Source organism: Lissotriton vulgaris, chromosome 9, assembly GCF_964263255.1.
Source record: "Lissotriton vulgaris chromosome 9, aLisVul1.2, whole genome shotgun sequence".
Lineage (NCBI taxonomy): Eukaryota > Metazoa > Chordata > Amphibia > Caudata > Salamandridae > Lissotriton > Lissotriton vulgaris.
In genome coordinates this window covers 1,211,363,607-1,211,376,343 of record NC_141697.1, presented here as the reverse complement: position 1 = coordinate 1,211,376,343, position 12,737 = coordinate 1,211,363,607, and positions in this window count along the sequence as shown.

Genomic DNA, 12,737 nt, shown 5'->3' with positions numbered 1-12,737 from the left:
AATCGATTGACTGCTGAGGGTTATGGTATTAGTTTTAGTGTGTGTTTTATATTGTATTATGATTACAGCACTTACAGTCCCTGATGAGGCATTGCTGTGATTTACGTGGAGACTGGAGAGGTTTCCGTTCCTCTTGTGTATTCTCCTCCAAATGTGAATAAGAGTGTGACTCAAACAGCTCCGACTGTACGAGCTAATGGATTGTAATGGTTCAGCGTCCTTATTCAATAAAACATGTTACTTATTATTCATGATGGTTCAAAACAAAACTCATGATATTACATACACAGTTTATGTAATTCACAATCTCAATTAATATATTTTGAAGAAAATTCTTCATTCATATTCTTTTTTTAATAATCTGTATAAAATGAGTAGCCACAGTACCAACGCGTTTCGTCTTGATGGACATCTTCAGGGCTCTATTTAAAATTGTTCTTATTGGCAACAATATGTAGGTATTGCATCAATTTCCTTAAAATAAGTTTTTCTTTAAATCCTCTAATGTTGAAACTAATCACCTCAGTTCCCAAAAGGGTCACAATTTACAGTGAAGCCACTTTGTGTTTGGCAGGAAAATTGTTCAAAATTTTGTGCGGCTCGCTGATAAGTTCTGTTACAAAATCCGAGTACACCAGACCGTAAATTCAAGCTGGGATTTAAAGCAAAACGTATTTGTATTATGCAATGACATTCATTGCCAAGCTCATGCTATAGATATAAAGTATCATATCTTCAGATACTCTACTATGCTACAACTTCACATAGTTTACAGTAAACCTCCAGTCCTAACCTGCTTGTCGCTTCTGGTCACCCTGTTGTTCAGAGCAATATCTCTGCTCATCTTGAGTACAACAACACATTTTATTTTGGAATTCTTGAATGGCAACTCCCCTTCCTTCAAAGCTAGGCCCATCCTTGGTCTTTCTCGTGCCTTCTCCTCTACGACTCCTCTTCGTACCCCGTTCAAAGCTCTTTGCTTGGCCCACTAGGCTTATCACAAGAGAGGACCTCTCTGTCTGCCCTACCATCCTGCATCTTCTTTCACTTTCACTCTGCTCGACTTCACTATCCTTCTGTTTTGTACTACCCTCTCTGGCGGCAACACTTCTACTCTCGATGCAGGATACTGGAACTTGGTGCCCCTTAAACTCATATAGATCGATTGTTTTCGCGATTATCGCAAACATCTTAAAAGTTGGATTTGTTCACGCAGACATTTAATTTGAGATCTTTTTTGTGCCTAGCGTATCCCTTAGTGCCCAAAGGGGATCCACCGTCCGCATAGCACTCAAAGGATGTCTACACTTTGAGAGTTTGTTCGACACTATAAATCCTTTAGGATATCATTAGCATATAATAAAATGTTGCCATCTATGCCACATCATGGCATCTCAGAAGACTTGTCCATGCCACTCTGAGAGTGTGACCTACTCAAGTCTACCATGAATTCAACATACCAGGTCTTACCACATCATACTGTGCCATGACACGCCATATCAAGCCATGCCAGTATTGTTTATTATTGGTATAGCGGATACAGTGCTGGCAAAAAACAAGCTTGAAGGCGCCTAACAACTCTACAAGCAGACGGAAATATACCAAATATAACATAGAGCTGCTATACTGTCCGAAAATCATATGAAATGAACACAATAAAATTACAAGGAGAGCATGTGGCGTTAGGACCAGAGCTGCCAACCTTTGAACTGTTGAAGCAGGTAGGTATTACTCCCGGCGTCGGCTCACCGTCATGTGATTCTGGGCAAATCACTTCATCTCCCCGTGCCTTAAAAAATAAACTGACTTATAACGCGTGCTGATGTAAAGCGCCCCATGCTCTTGGGTCGAGTTGGCGCTATATAAAGCTGCAAAAATAAATATAAAACATTAAAGTAAATACAAGAGTTTGGTAAAATATTAAAACCTTGCAAAAAGGGGAACCGACAGAGCGCAGAGTCATCAGGGCGCACAACATGCCACGCATACCACGGACAGATGCATATTCAGGACTGCTCAGTAAACGTAAGACATTTGGAAAGGATTCTGCGTGTCGTGTCGGCGCTACTCACAGTTTACTCCTCCTAAGTAACACGACACTCGAGAGCGCCCTTGGATGCCCTTATCCTGACCCGAGACATACCTTCCTGAGAGCCGATGGGAAGGTGCGTGATAAGAGACACCCCCCCCCCCCCATCTCCCCCCCCCACTGTACAAACAAGGGAAAGGGCGGTGAGACCCGAGGGTCACCAACATAAGGTGTGAAAGGAAGCCAAGGCGCAGGGTGATGCACATTACTAAGTAGACCAGATTCACATCAGAAAATAATAAAAGAGAAATATGCTGAAATAACATGTTTTGTGAAAAAAATGAGCTAAAAATGAAACGGGGGCAAATTTCTGTAAAACATTCCAATGACTTCAAATAAGTTCAGCTCTTTTCAGACAAAACAGAAGGCAAAAAATGAGAAAACATGCCCCGTAGACAAAATAGTGCACTGCGATTGCCAGTAAGTTAGTAGTGGCGTTTTTTTAATAGCGCTTGCTCTGTTCCAGAATTGGTGCTAATAATGTCCAAAACACTGTCACGCATTTTATCGACCCCAGACAGCTGAACGACTGAGCCAGCCGGGTCAGGAATCAAACCTAAGCACATAGGGGCAGATTTATGAGGCCGTTGCGCCTCTTTGCGCCGCAATTGCGTCACTTTATTTGACGCAACTGCGGCGCAAACAATGCGCCCTATTTACAACGTGACGCATCTAGGAGATGAGTCACGTTGTAAAGCACTGGGCCATAAGGAGGCGTTCCTGCGCAGTGGGGGGCGTTCCTGCGCAGGAACGCCTCCTGAAAGTGGCTGAGTGAAATCTATGAGATTTCACTCAGTCAGTTTCAGGGCAATGCTGCGTCAAAACCCTGCCCCTGCTTGAAGCAGGCGTAGGTCTTAACGCAGCATTGTGCACATGGTGTACCCCCGAGCCTTGCTGGAGCTGCGTCGTGCTTGCGACGCAACTCCAGCAATGCGCCACATTTCCGGCACAGATGCGTCACGCATCTGTGCCGTTTTTGCACCATGGTGCACCGCATTATAAATACGGCGCACCATGGCTGGGGGAGCTGTGGCGCACTGTGGCGCATGTTAACTGGCGCATCCCTGGGGATGCGCCAGTTAACATAAATCTGCCCCATAGTGTTCTAGGGTATGCAGCAGCAGGTGCCTACCTCAACGAGTTACCTTATCAGGTTGTGCATGGCTGTATCCAAAGCAGGTATATGTGTATACCCTGGAGACCGCCTACTGGAACCCCGATACAGTCAAGCGAGGCAGTCAGTCTTCTGATGTCCATGAAATAAGTTCTATTGCTTGAAACCATCTTTTACAGCACTACGAAAAAGAAACACTGCCTCTGGAAATTAAAAAAGGTTCTCGACACTGTGATCAATTCAAACAAATCCAAATGTTAACTCTCTCACCAAGTGGCAAATGAGTAAGAGAAAAAGTAATATTGCATCAATAAGTAATATGATCATTAGGAGTTCATTGAATATGGGTTGAAGGACTGGGTAAATGTTGGACTTGGCTCTCTCTGTGGGGTCACCCCCAAACCTTTTGCATTCACCCCTCCTGTTTTCTGAACCCGCTTTTGTTGGCTTTTAGGACTCATTGGGTAGACTTTACCACTGCTAACCAGTGCTAAAGTGTTTGTCCTCAATCAATAAAACATGGCAAAATTTACTTACTCCCAAATGTCACATTTACTTATAAGTCAATAGTAAAGTGTTACTGCTCGGATATTAAATGCTACTAGTGGGCCTGCAGCACTTATTGTGCCACACACTTAGGTAGCCCTTTATAAATGTCTCAGGCCTGCTTATGCAGCCTAATTGCAGTTTTAAACTACTGTTTAGCCCTGGCAAAAAAATAATTTTGGAAAGGCCAACACCTTAAATTTTAATACATATAAGTAACCTCTAGGGTAGGCCCTAAACAGCCCACGGGGTAGGTTGCAGTGCATAAAAAAAGTTAGACATGTACTTTTAAATTTTACCCGTCCCGGTAGTGAAAGCTCTTAAATTCGTTTTTCATCACTACAAGGCCTTCCTTTCCCATTGGATAATATTGGGTTACCTTATTACATTTAATAAGTGGTAATGTTTGCTTGGGAACAGACAGAAATGCCATGTTTCGTCTCTAAATGATTGTAATTTAAAACCCTTTTAATGACCAGATAGAATTTTAAGTCACAATTCTGAAAATGCCACTTTTAGATAGTTGGTATTTTTTTGGTCCTAACCATTTGCAGGCACATGCATCAACATTTTTTGCGAGCGCAAACAGTGCAATTCGCAAAAATCGTCAGTTTGCGCCCACAAAAAGGGCTTTTGATATGCATCAAGGTGTAAAGCACTCACGATTTAAGAAATCGCAATTTATTGCGATTTCTTAAATTGTAATTGCATTTAAGGAATCGCAGTTTGCGATTCCTTAAATGCAATGCATGTACCCCTTAGAAATAGCGAATTTGCTTTTTGGATCGCAAAATACAGAGAAATTACTCTGGTCTGTATTTAGCAAAAACCTTGAAAAACGCACTAAAGTGCATTTTTCAAGGTTTCAGGATACACACAAACAAGCCCTTGCGGCATATGTGTGCACAACATGGGTGCACACCACACTTTCAGGGGTGCAACAGGGTGTCATTTAGACACCTTTGCACCCTTGACATTGCATACGGAATTTGCGAGTACCAATTGGTACTCGCAATTTGCACATGCAATTTCCCATTCATTCCCATGGATCTGTAGGCCCATAGGAATGAATGGGAAGCCATTCCTCAATTGCGACGCGCAATTTGCGAGTCGCAATTAATGAATGTTTAGGAATCACTATTTTAATAGCGATTCCTACATGCATAGGCTTTTGAGAGTCCTTAATTGCGATTCCTTAATAATCGCAATTAAGGACTCGCAGAAGCTTTTCTTGATGCATGTGCCTGTTGGTGCCTGCAGCCTGTGTCCTAGGTCACATGATTAGTGGAGGAGTGTGGCTCAATGGTTAGAGCAGCAGACCCTGATGCAGAGTTCTGGCCCGGGACCAGGGTTCAATTCCCACCTCGGCGGGTCTTGGGCTCAAATTCCTCGGACCTGACAATTCTCGCTTCGTGCCTATTCTAATCAGGGGCCCCACGCTGCAACTCTGGGCAATAGCTTACTTAACCTCCACACTGGCCCCAACAGCGCTAGGATGCGTGGCTTCACCCTGGGGGTGCCCAGGAGTGGACACATCACAGGGAAAGCCAGGAAGGGTTCCAAAGCGGTATGAGTAATAGCGCCAGGAAACCGCTTGGTGGCAGTGCGCTCTACAAATACCTTGACATTTACATTTACATTTACATTAGGTGTAGTTGGCAGTTGGCCTTAGTGTATTTTTCCCAGACAGTATTAAAAATAAAGACTGGATAGGGGCAGGATCGACGTTTCTTATCTGATGGGAGGGCCGGAACTGTCGCCAATCACACAAACACTTCATAGAAGTTGCCTCAGCACACACACACACACAGAACTTCCCACTAGCCTTTTGTGACTCATACAGCATGGAACCAGGGCAGAGAGGAATGAAATTCCACAACCAGATGTGGGAGAATGGCTAGAAGTTTCTCCCACTTCAGAATTGGCACCAGGTATGAATACTGGACACTCAGAACAACTCCTGAGTATATCAGTGGACCTGTGGATACTACAGAAGGAAGACTGCCCTTCTGCCAGAAGATTTCCCTGAGGCCTGCCCTGCTGTCCGAGAAGTAAGACTGGACCTGCTCTCTTAATCCCAGGCCGAGTGACTCCAAGGGTCAGCTGACTGACCTCCTGTTTAGAACTACAAGCTCACAGCAAGTTCCAGAGGCCTCCTGCACTGCTCAGCTCACCTGCTGCAACTGGACCCGTCTGGTTCTGCTACAGGACCTGCCGGAGCCCTGCTGGCCTCTGCAAGAGTGAGTCCTTGATTCCCAAAAGGTGCCTCCCCAGGTCCTGGGCCCTTGGTTGGCATCAGAGTGAACTCCTCTGAAGAAGGAATCCTGAAGTTGTGGCATCTTTATGATACGAACTGGCCAGTTTGTGCCGAGAACTTGCCAACTGTGATTACCGCCTACTCAAAGCTCCGGTGGACCCAACTCTGCGCTACATTGACTACCAGCGCAAGATCTGCACTTTGCGCTACACAGCTATTGCCTGCACTGACTGCCAACGTGACACTCCAGCAACAATCGACCGCAAAGCCTGACAGGATCTTCACGTCACAGTGACAACTGTCCGTGATGCCTGGCATGCTCTTTGTGCTACAGCAACGACCATCCGCGGTGCTCTCCCTGCTCCTCGAACACAGAAAAAATATATATGTTCCCTGTAATATAAATAGAGAAATCCCTCTTAACAAACCCCACTAAGATGCTAAAACAATCTACTAAACATTAAAGTTGCTTTCCCTGATGAACAAATGACAGCTGCAAGGTATCGACCTGAAAAAGAATTCAATACTATTAGAACGCAAACTGTGACTTGAAAAATATCTGGTGCTTGCTGCACTGAATTAGTAAGGAAAAGGCTACTTACACTGTAATCATCTGTTTGTGGCATGTAGTGCTGTAGATTCACATGTTGTGCGTACTCCTGCCGTCTAGTGTTGGGCTCAGATGTGTACAATTGTTTTCCTTCGAAAAAGTATTTGACTTGCGAGGTATACTGACTCCACCTATTCACTGCTTAATTTGTAAAAATAAAAGTGCTGGGGCCCTCCTCAGGAGGCCACTGCAGTTTGCACCACACATTGCCACTGTACATACACAACTACTAACCTACACACTGCTACAAGTGTGGCAATCAGACTGTTCAAGGCCGCCAAAGCTTTAAGAATGGCTTGGGTGGCAGGTATTAGTTGTTTTTCATTTATATTGAATTAACAATCACCTGTTTTTTTGCTAATCTTCAAATTGTACAAACATCTCCACCTTGTGGCAGCTGTCATAAGTGCAGGTTCTGACAATTAAGTGCTGGTGCCAAGCAGTGGAAACCACCGGCTCAAATTAACCACTGCACCTATTGCTGGTAATGCACATGGGCATCTGCTCCATTGTTAGATTGTTTTTTCCCCACAGCAGGGTGAGGATGGAGCATAGAGATACAGAAGATGATGACCAAGTGAAGAAAAAAAGAAATAAAAATATCTGCAACATCCAAAGGCTTCAGGGAGGAGGATGGGCGCATGTGGCTCTATAGCACAATATGCCATGAACAGATGACCACAGGGTAAGTAACATTTTCTGTATGGTCCCATAGAAATGAGTGAATCTCTTAGCCTCTGCACTCATGCCATATTACCGACATGGGCGCAGAACCCTTAGGAGGAACATCGAAAGTGTGCCACAAAAAGATTGTGCACTGTCAGCGCTCCCACTGTGGGCAGCCCTCTCAAGGGATGAAAGGTGGTTCAATTGACCCCACAGACATCCCCCTGCAGGCGTGTACAGTCGCTCACTGCACCCGCCTGCAAGGAGACCTCTAATCCCTTTTGAAAGTGCTGGTGGGTGCCACTTGCACAGAGAAACACAGACCAGCTTTTAAACAGCTGCTCCGTATTTCCCTTGAATGAAATGCCCTGGGAGAATGGGAGTTGCACAGGTTCGCGGCTGCATGAGGGCAGCGCATTCTTCCTACTTGGGCGCCCTTTCCCTGTTTGCACCCGGCGCACCTGCTTTGAGGTGCACTGTGGCGCAAACAGGAAAAGTGTACCCTATCTGGAAAAGGGCCCCCGATAGCTGCTTTGCAGATGTCAGCTATTAGAATGTTACCCAAGGAGGCCATAGAGTGTGGTCTGGGACGGATAGGAAAATGTCATTTAACTTTGATGTAAAGGGCCTGGATAATTTTGAACAACCAACCAACCTGCCGCACTTGCTTTGAAGAGAGCACAGCCCTTCTGTGGTTTGGCAAAGGAGGCATAGAGCTGCTGTTTTTTTTACAGAAGGGGTTTGTCCTGCTAATGTAGTACAAGAAGGCTCCATTAACATTTGTGTGTGAAGAGCCCTCTCTGTTATGAACTCTGAACAAAGGAAGAACACTGGGAGCTAGTTTGGTTGAGGTGGAAAGAAGAGACCACCTTGGGTAGAAATTTGGGATAAGGACCAGTCTATCGGTATGAACTCGAAAGAAGGGTTCTTCAGTGTTAGAGACTAAAACTCACTCACACGTAACAAACCAGGAGGTGATCATTACTAGCAAAGGTACCTTCCTGAAATGAAATTCTGGAGGGCATGAGTGAAGTTGTTCAAAAGGAGGGCACATAAGTGTGGTGAGGACTATATTGAGGTTCCATGCCACCCTGGGTGGGATGACTTTTTAAAACCCTTCCATAAAAGCTTTAATAACTGCACCCTGAACAGTGATAAGCGTTCCTTGTTCTGAAGGGAAGAGGCAACAGCAGCTAACTGAGGCCTATAAAGGTATAAGTGAGTCCAGATTGTTACAAGTGAAGCAGGTAACTGAAAAATGTCTTGGACTTCTGTATGCATGGAGAAGGTTGATATGCTTAAGAATACAATAGTGCACAAATCATTTCCATTTGACTGAATAGCAGGCTCTCGTTGAAGGCCCGCTGGCCTCCCTCCGGATGGTCATACACTGTAGGAGTAGGTTGAGGTAGCCAAATTCTAAGACCTCAGAAGTAAAATCGCAAGATTTAACTACTTGGGGTTTAGGTGTCTCAGCATGCCACTGCTCTGCGTGACAAGGTTCGGCCTCCTGGGCCGCTTCTTGTGAGGCACTTGAGAGAGAGTTAGAGAAGGTTGGTGAACCAGGTAGGGGCCACGAAAATAAGAATGAGGGATGCTTGTCGAAGCCTCTGAACCACAAATGAAAGAAGTGGAAGAGGTGTAAAAGAGTAGGGAAATGTTCCTAGCAGTTCATCCATAGTGCATTGCCCAAGGACTGTGGGTGTTGGTACCTGGAAAGTACAGAACTATGGGCCAGATGTAGGTAAATGGCATTTGCCGATTCCTAAATACCGAATTTTACCGATTCGGTATTTACAAATCGGTAAATGCTAAGTAGGTATTTTTACCGAATAATTTAACGAATCAGTAATATTCGGTAATTACCGAATCGGTATTTACAGATTCGGTAATTGCCATTGATTCCTATGGGTCTTGAGGCCCATAGGAACCAATGGCAAGTACCGAATCGGTAAATACCGATTCGGTAAAATTACCGAATTGACAAGGGGGAAAGGGTGTCACTTTGACACCCTGTTGCACCCCTGATTCAGGCTTGTGTGGCATGTGACACACATACATGCCCATTAGGGCATGTATGTGTGCCACATGGCACAGGTGTACATGCACAGATGTGCATGTACACAGGAATTCGTTATTTACCATCAAATAGTATTTGATGGTAAATAACGAATTCTAAAGGGCCTGTGGCACTGTTTTCAGTGCCACCTACATTCAGATTTACCGATTCGGTAAATTTACAGAATCAGTAAATTTACAGAATCGTTAAAATTAGGGCACCCTACATCTCAAAAACCAAATACCAGTCGGTAACGGACGAAATCGGCCGTTACTGACCGGTATTTGCCCACCTACATCTGGCCCTAAGACTCTGGGTTAACTTCCCGCTCATGGACTTGTTACTGCATCCAGCTGAGCAGATCTGCAAAATTGCTGTCCGCTCCCGGTAGGTACTCCACAAGTAGAGTGATTGGGTAATGAAGTGTCCACCACCAAATATTCTGGGCTAACGCAGACAACTGTGGAGAGTGAGTGTGCCTCGCTTCCATCGGTAGAACATGGAGGTCATGAGCGAATGAGGACTATCTTGTACGGTTTGTGGCAGAGGAATGCTTTGAGGACTTGCTGGATAGCCAGCAGCCCCAGGTAGTTGATGTGGAGACCCTATTGATCAGGAGTGTCGTCGGTCTGTTAATGCTCCATGGAGATGGATGTGAGGCGTCAAGCTTGACGGTAGCGCAAGATTTTCTTATTACGCAGGGTGATACAAGGCGCACAGAAGGTCTTGTCGTGCTCCGGAGACAGACAGATGTTACACACCTAATGGAGGTCTGAGAAGGCCCGGGAAAAGGCCTCCAAATGGGGCACAGAGAAGTTTGAGCCATGGAACCGGATGAAGGTGTGCAACGCTTCAAGACAAAGAGAAGATGCGATGACTCTTTACACCGACAAGTCTAGAGGATCCAAACAGGCCCGGCAACAACAGCACGAGGCTCAAAGCCCAGTGAGAACACGTCCCATTCAGTCTTCCAAACTACAACGGATATGATAGTTTAAAAACTGCAATGTACACATTTTCATGACCTCATACGCATGCTATGTCAAGTCTACTAACTTATCTAAATGTAAATTACATTGCAAATACACACATAAACTGCAAACGTAATATGCCACATACTAAATGCAAAGCACTCCTGGATTACATCCGTTTTGTACAAATACATGAATAAATAGAAAAAAGAATAACAAAATGGATTCGGAGGAGCGATAATATCAAAGACCCCAGGATTACTCTGCTGGCCCGGTACAGTTTTGATAATGGCTCATGAACTTGGTTTGCAACCACGGAGGCTTGACTGGTTCTGGAGCTTCCACAAGACATACCAATGTCTAGCGGTGTGACGCAGAGCCTTAAGTGAAAACGAAGCCAAACTTCCAAGTCTGCGAAACACTTACGTATAAATGGAACAGCAAGTCAGACACGGGGTAGATCACGGAGTTACTCACGCGCCGCACAACAAAGGATAAATCGGACACACGCTCTTACAAATACTATTGCACCAACGGTGATCATAACAGGGAGGCGGTATCATAGAATAAATGAATAAAACAGCCTTTAGGGAAATTAGTCTGACAAGGAGAGCCATCGAGAAGAGTCACAACCCCAGTGAGACAAAGATCCAGCCACTCCATTTCTATTGGCCGGTGTACCGACTTGTGGGCCTTGCTTTAGGATACTAGGGCGAAGGTCCTTGACTCCCAACTGCACAGGATAAGGGCAGGAGTGTCTGAAGGTGCCACTTGACCGACATGTGTAATGATTCCCTGACATGTGCAGGCTGTCAGCCCCGTCTCCTCTTTCTCTACCCACTTCCTTGTTATGTTCCTAGCATATTTGAAAATGATGAACTTTGTTGCATGTCAAAGTAAGCAAAAATACGCACAGGCCAGACCTAGGTGTGATGACTCCACACCTAGTGCTCTCGAGGGCTTGGGAACTGATAGATAAAGATAGGAGGATTTCAGGGCGGGACAGGCATTTTATTTCACTGGGCATTTCCCCAGTGGGTTGGAGCCTATTTGGCTGGAGACCTATTTTGAAAGTCCAGGACCACTAATGGAACCTCTGTCGCCCCCCCCCCTTCCCCCCCCCCCCCCCACACCCAGATGAACTGCTGCAAGCACAGTGGGATTCAAGAGGCTAAGAAAGAGGGGGAAGGTAGGGGAAAGCGATTAGAGAGGGAAAAGAGAAAGAGGAGAGAAGGAAAGAAAGAACGCAAGAGAGAGACAGAATGTATGGATGGAAAGAGAGAGATTGCGCGAAGAGACGAAGGGTGCAGGGATGGTTTTTAGCATTTTTGCCACAGCTGCGTTTGGTTCCGTTGTCCAGCCCTGGTGGATTTGCACAAAGCCAAGGAAGGGAGCCGCTAGTCAATGTGTTTTGGTGTGATCTACTGGTACCTGGGCATGGAAGCAAGACATCTGGCAGCCCATGGGGCACCAGAAAAGAGTCATCAATATCCAGGGGGTACAGACATGATAGCCTGTAACTTTTGACCAAATTACTTCAAATAAGTGGGAAAAGAAACATTCAGTGACAAAATAGTGAAATCATTTCAAACTGTCACCATGCATAGGCATCCCTGCCTACAGAGTGGATGTTCTGGTGAATACTCTGACCAAGGGCCTGATTTCGAAACTTGGCTGATACTGGACAACTGCTAAAAGGTGGTGGACGTCCATTTTGCTGTATTTAGAGTGTAAAGACAACTATAGATTCACCCCTAACATTTCCAAAGACGCCTCTTGCAAGAAGATTATCTAAAGGAAGGTGCCATATTCAACACAGATCTCGAGTCTGTAGCGAGATGACCACATGTGATCCACCATGAAAGAGATGGCTGGATGCGGTGAAAGTGGCGGTCACCGAGACGTTCCTGGAGAGCTGCAGGGTCTTTTGAAGCAGTACCTGGAGGTCTAGAGACTCACTGGGGCAGCTGGAGCACTCTGATGAATTCTAGCAGAACTTGGAGCTAGGCAATAGACGCAGCTAGGAAAGTTGTGTTGCACTGAGCACAGTGTGAGGTTCATACACATGCAAGGAGAGGAATGCGCTATAGCTTGCTACGAGAACCAGCGCAGGGGGGGCAGTGGGAGGGTAGTAGGTGAAGGCATTCCTCCCTACAGAGTGATTGAGAGTCAGCAGAGACACGACCACTGGTGTGTAGGACATTATTAGCAGGACGCACAAACCACCTTCATCCACTTAAGTGTTGTGCACAACCTAGGAGGTTGTGATAGCTGACAGCTGTCTCCTAGCAAAGGAAATGTGGCCTGAAGGCCCGGTACTGGCTGCTACCGTGCCTGATGTGAGTCACTGGGGTTTGCCTGAGCCAGACGGTCCTGAGAGGATGTCAGTCTGAAGAGTGCTGCTGAGGGAGGCAACATCTCATCA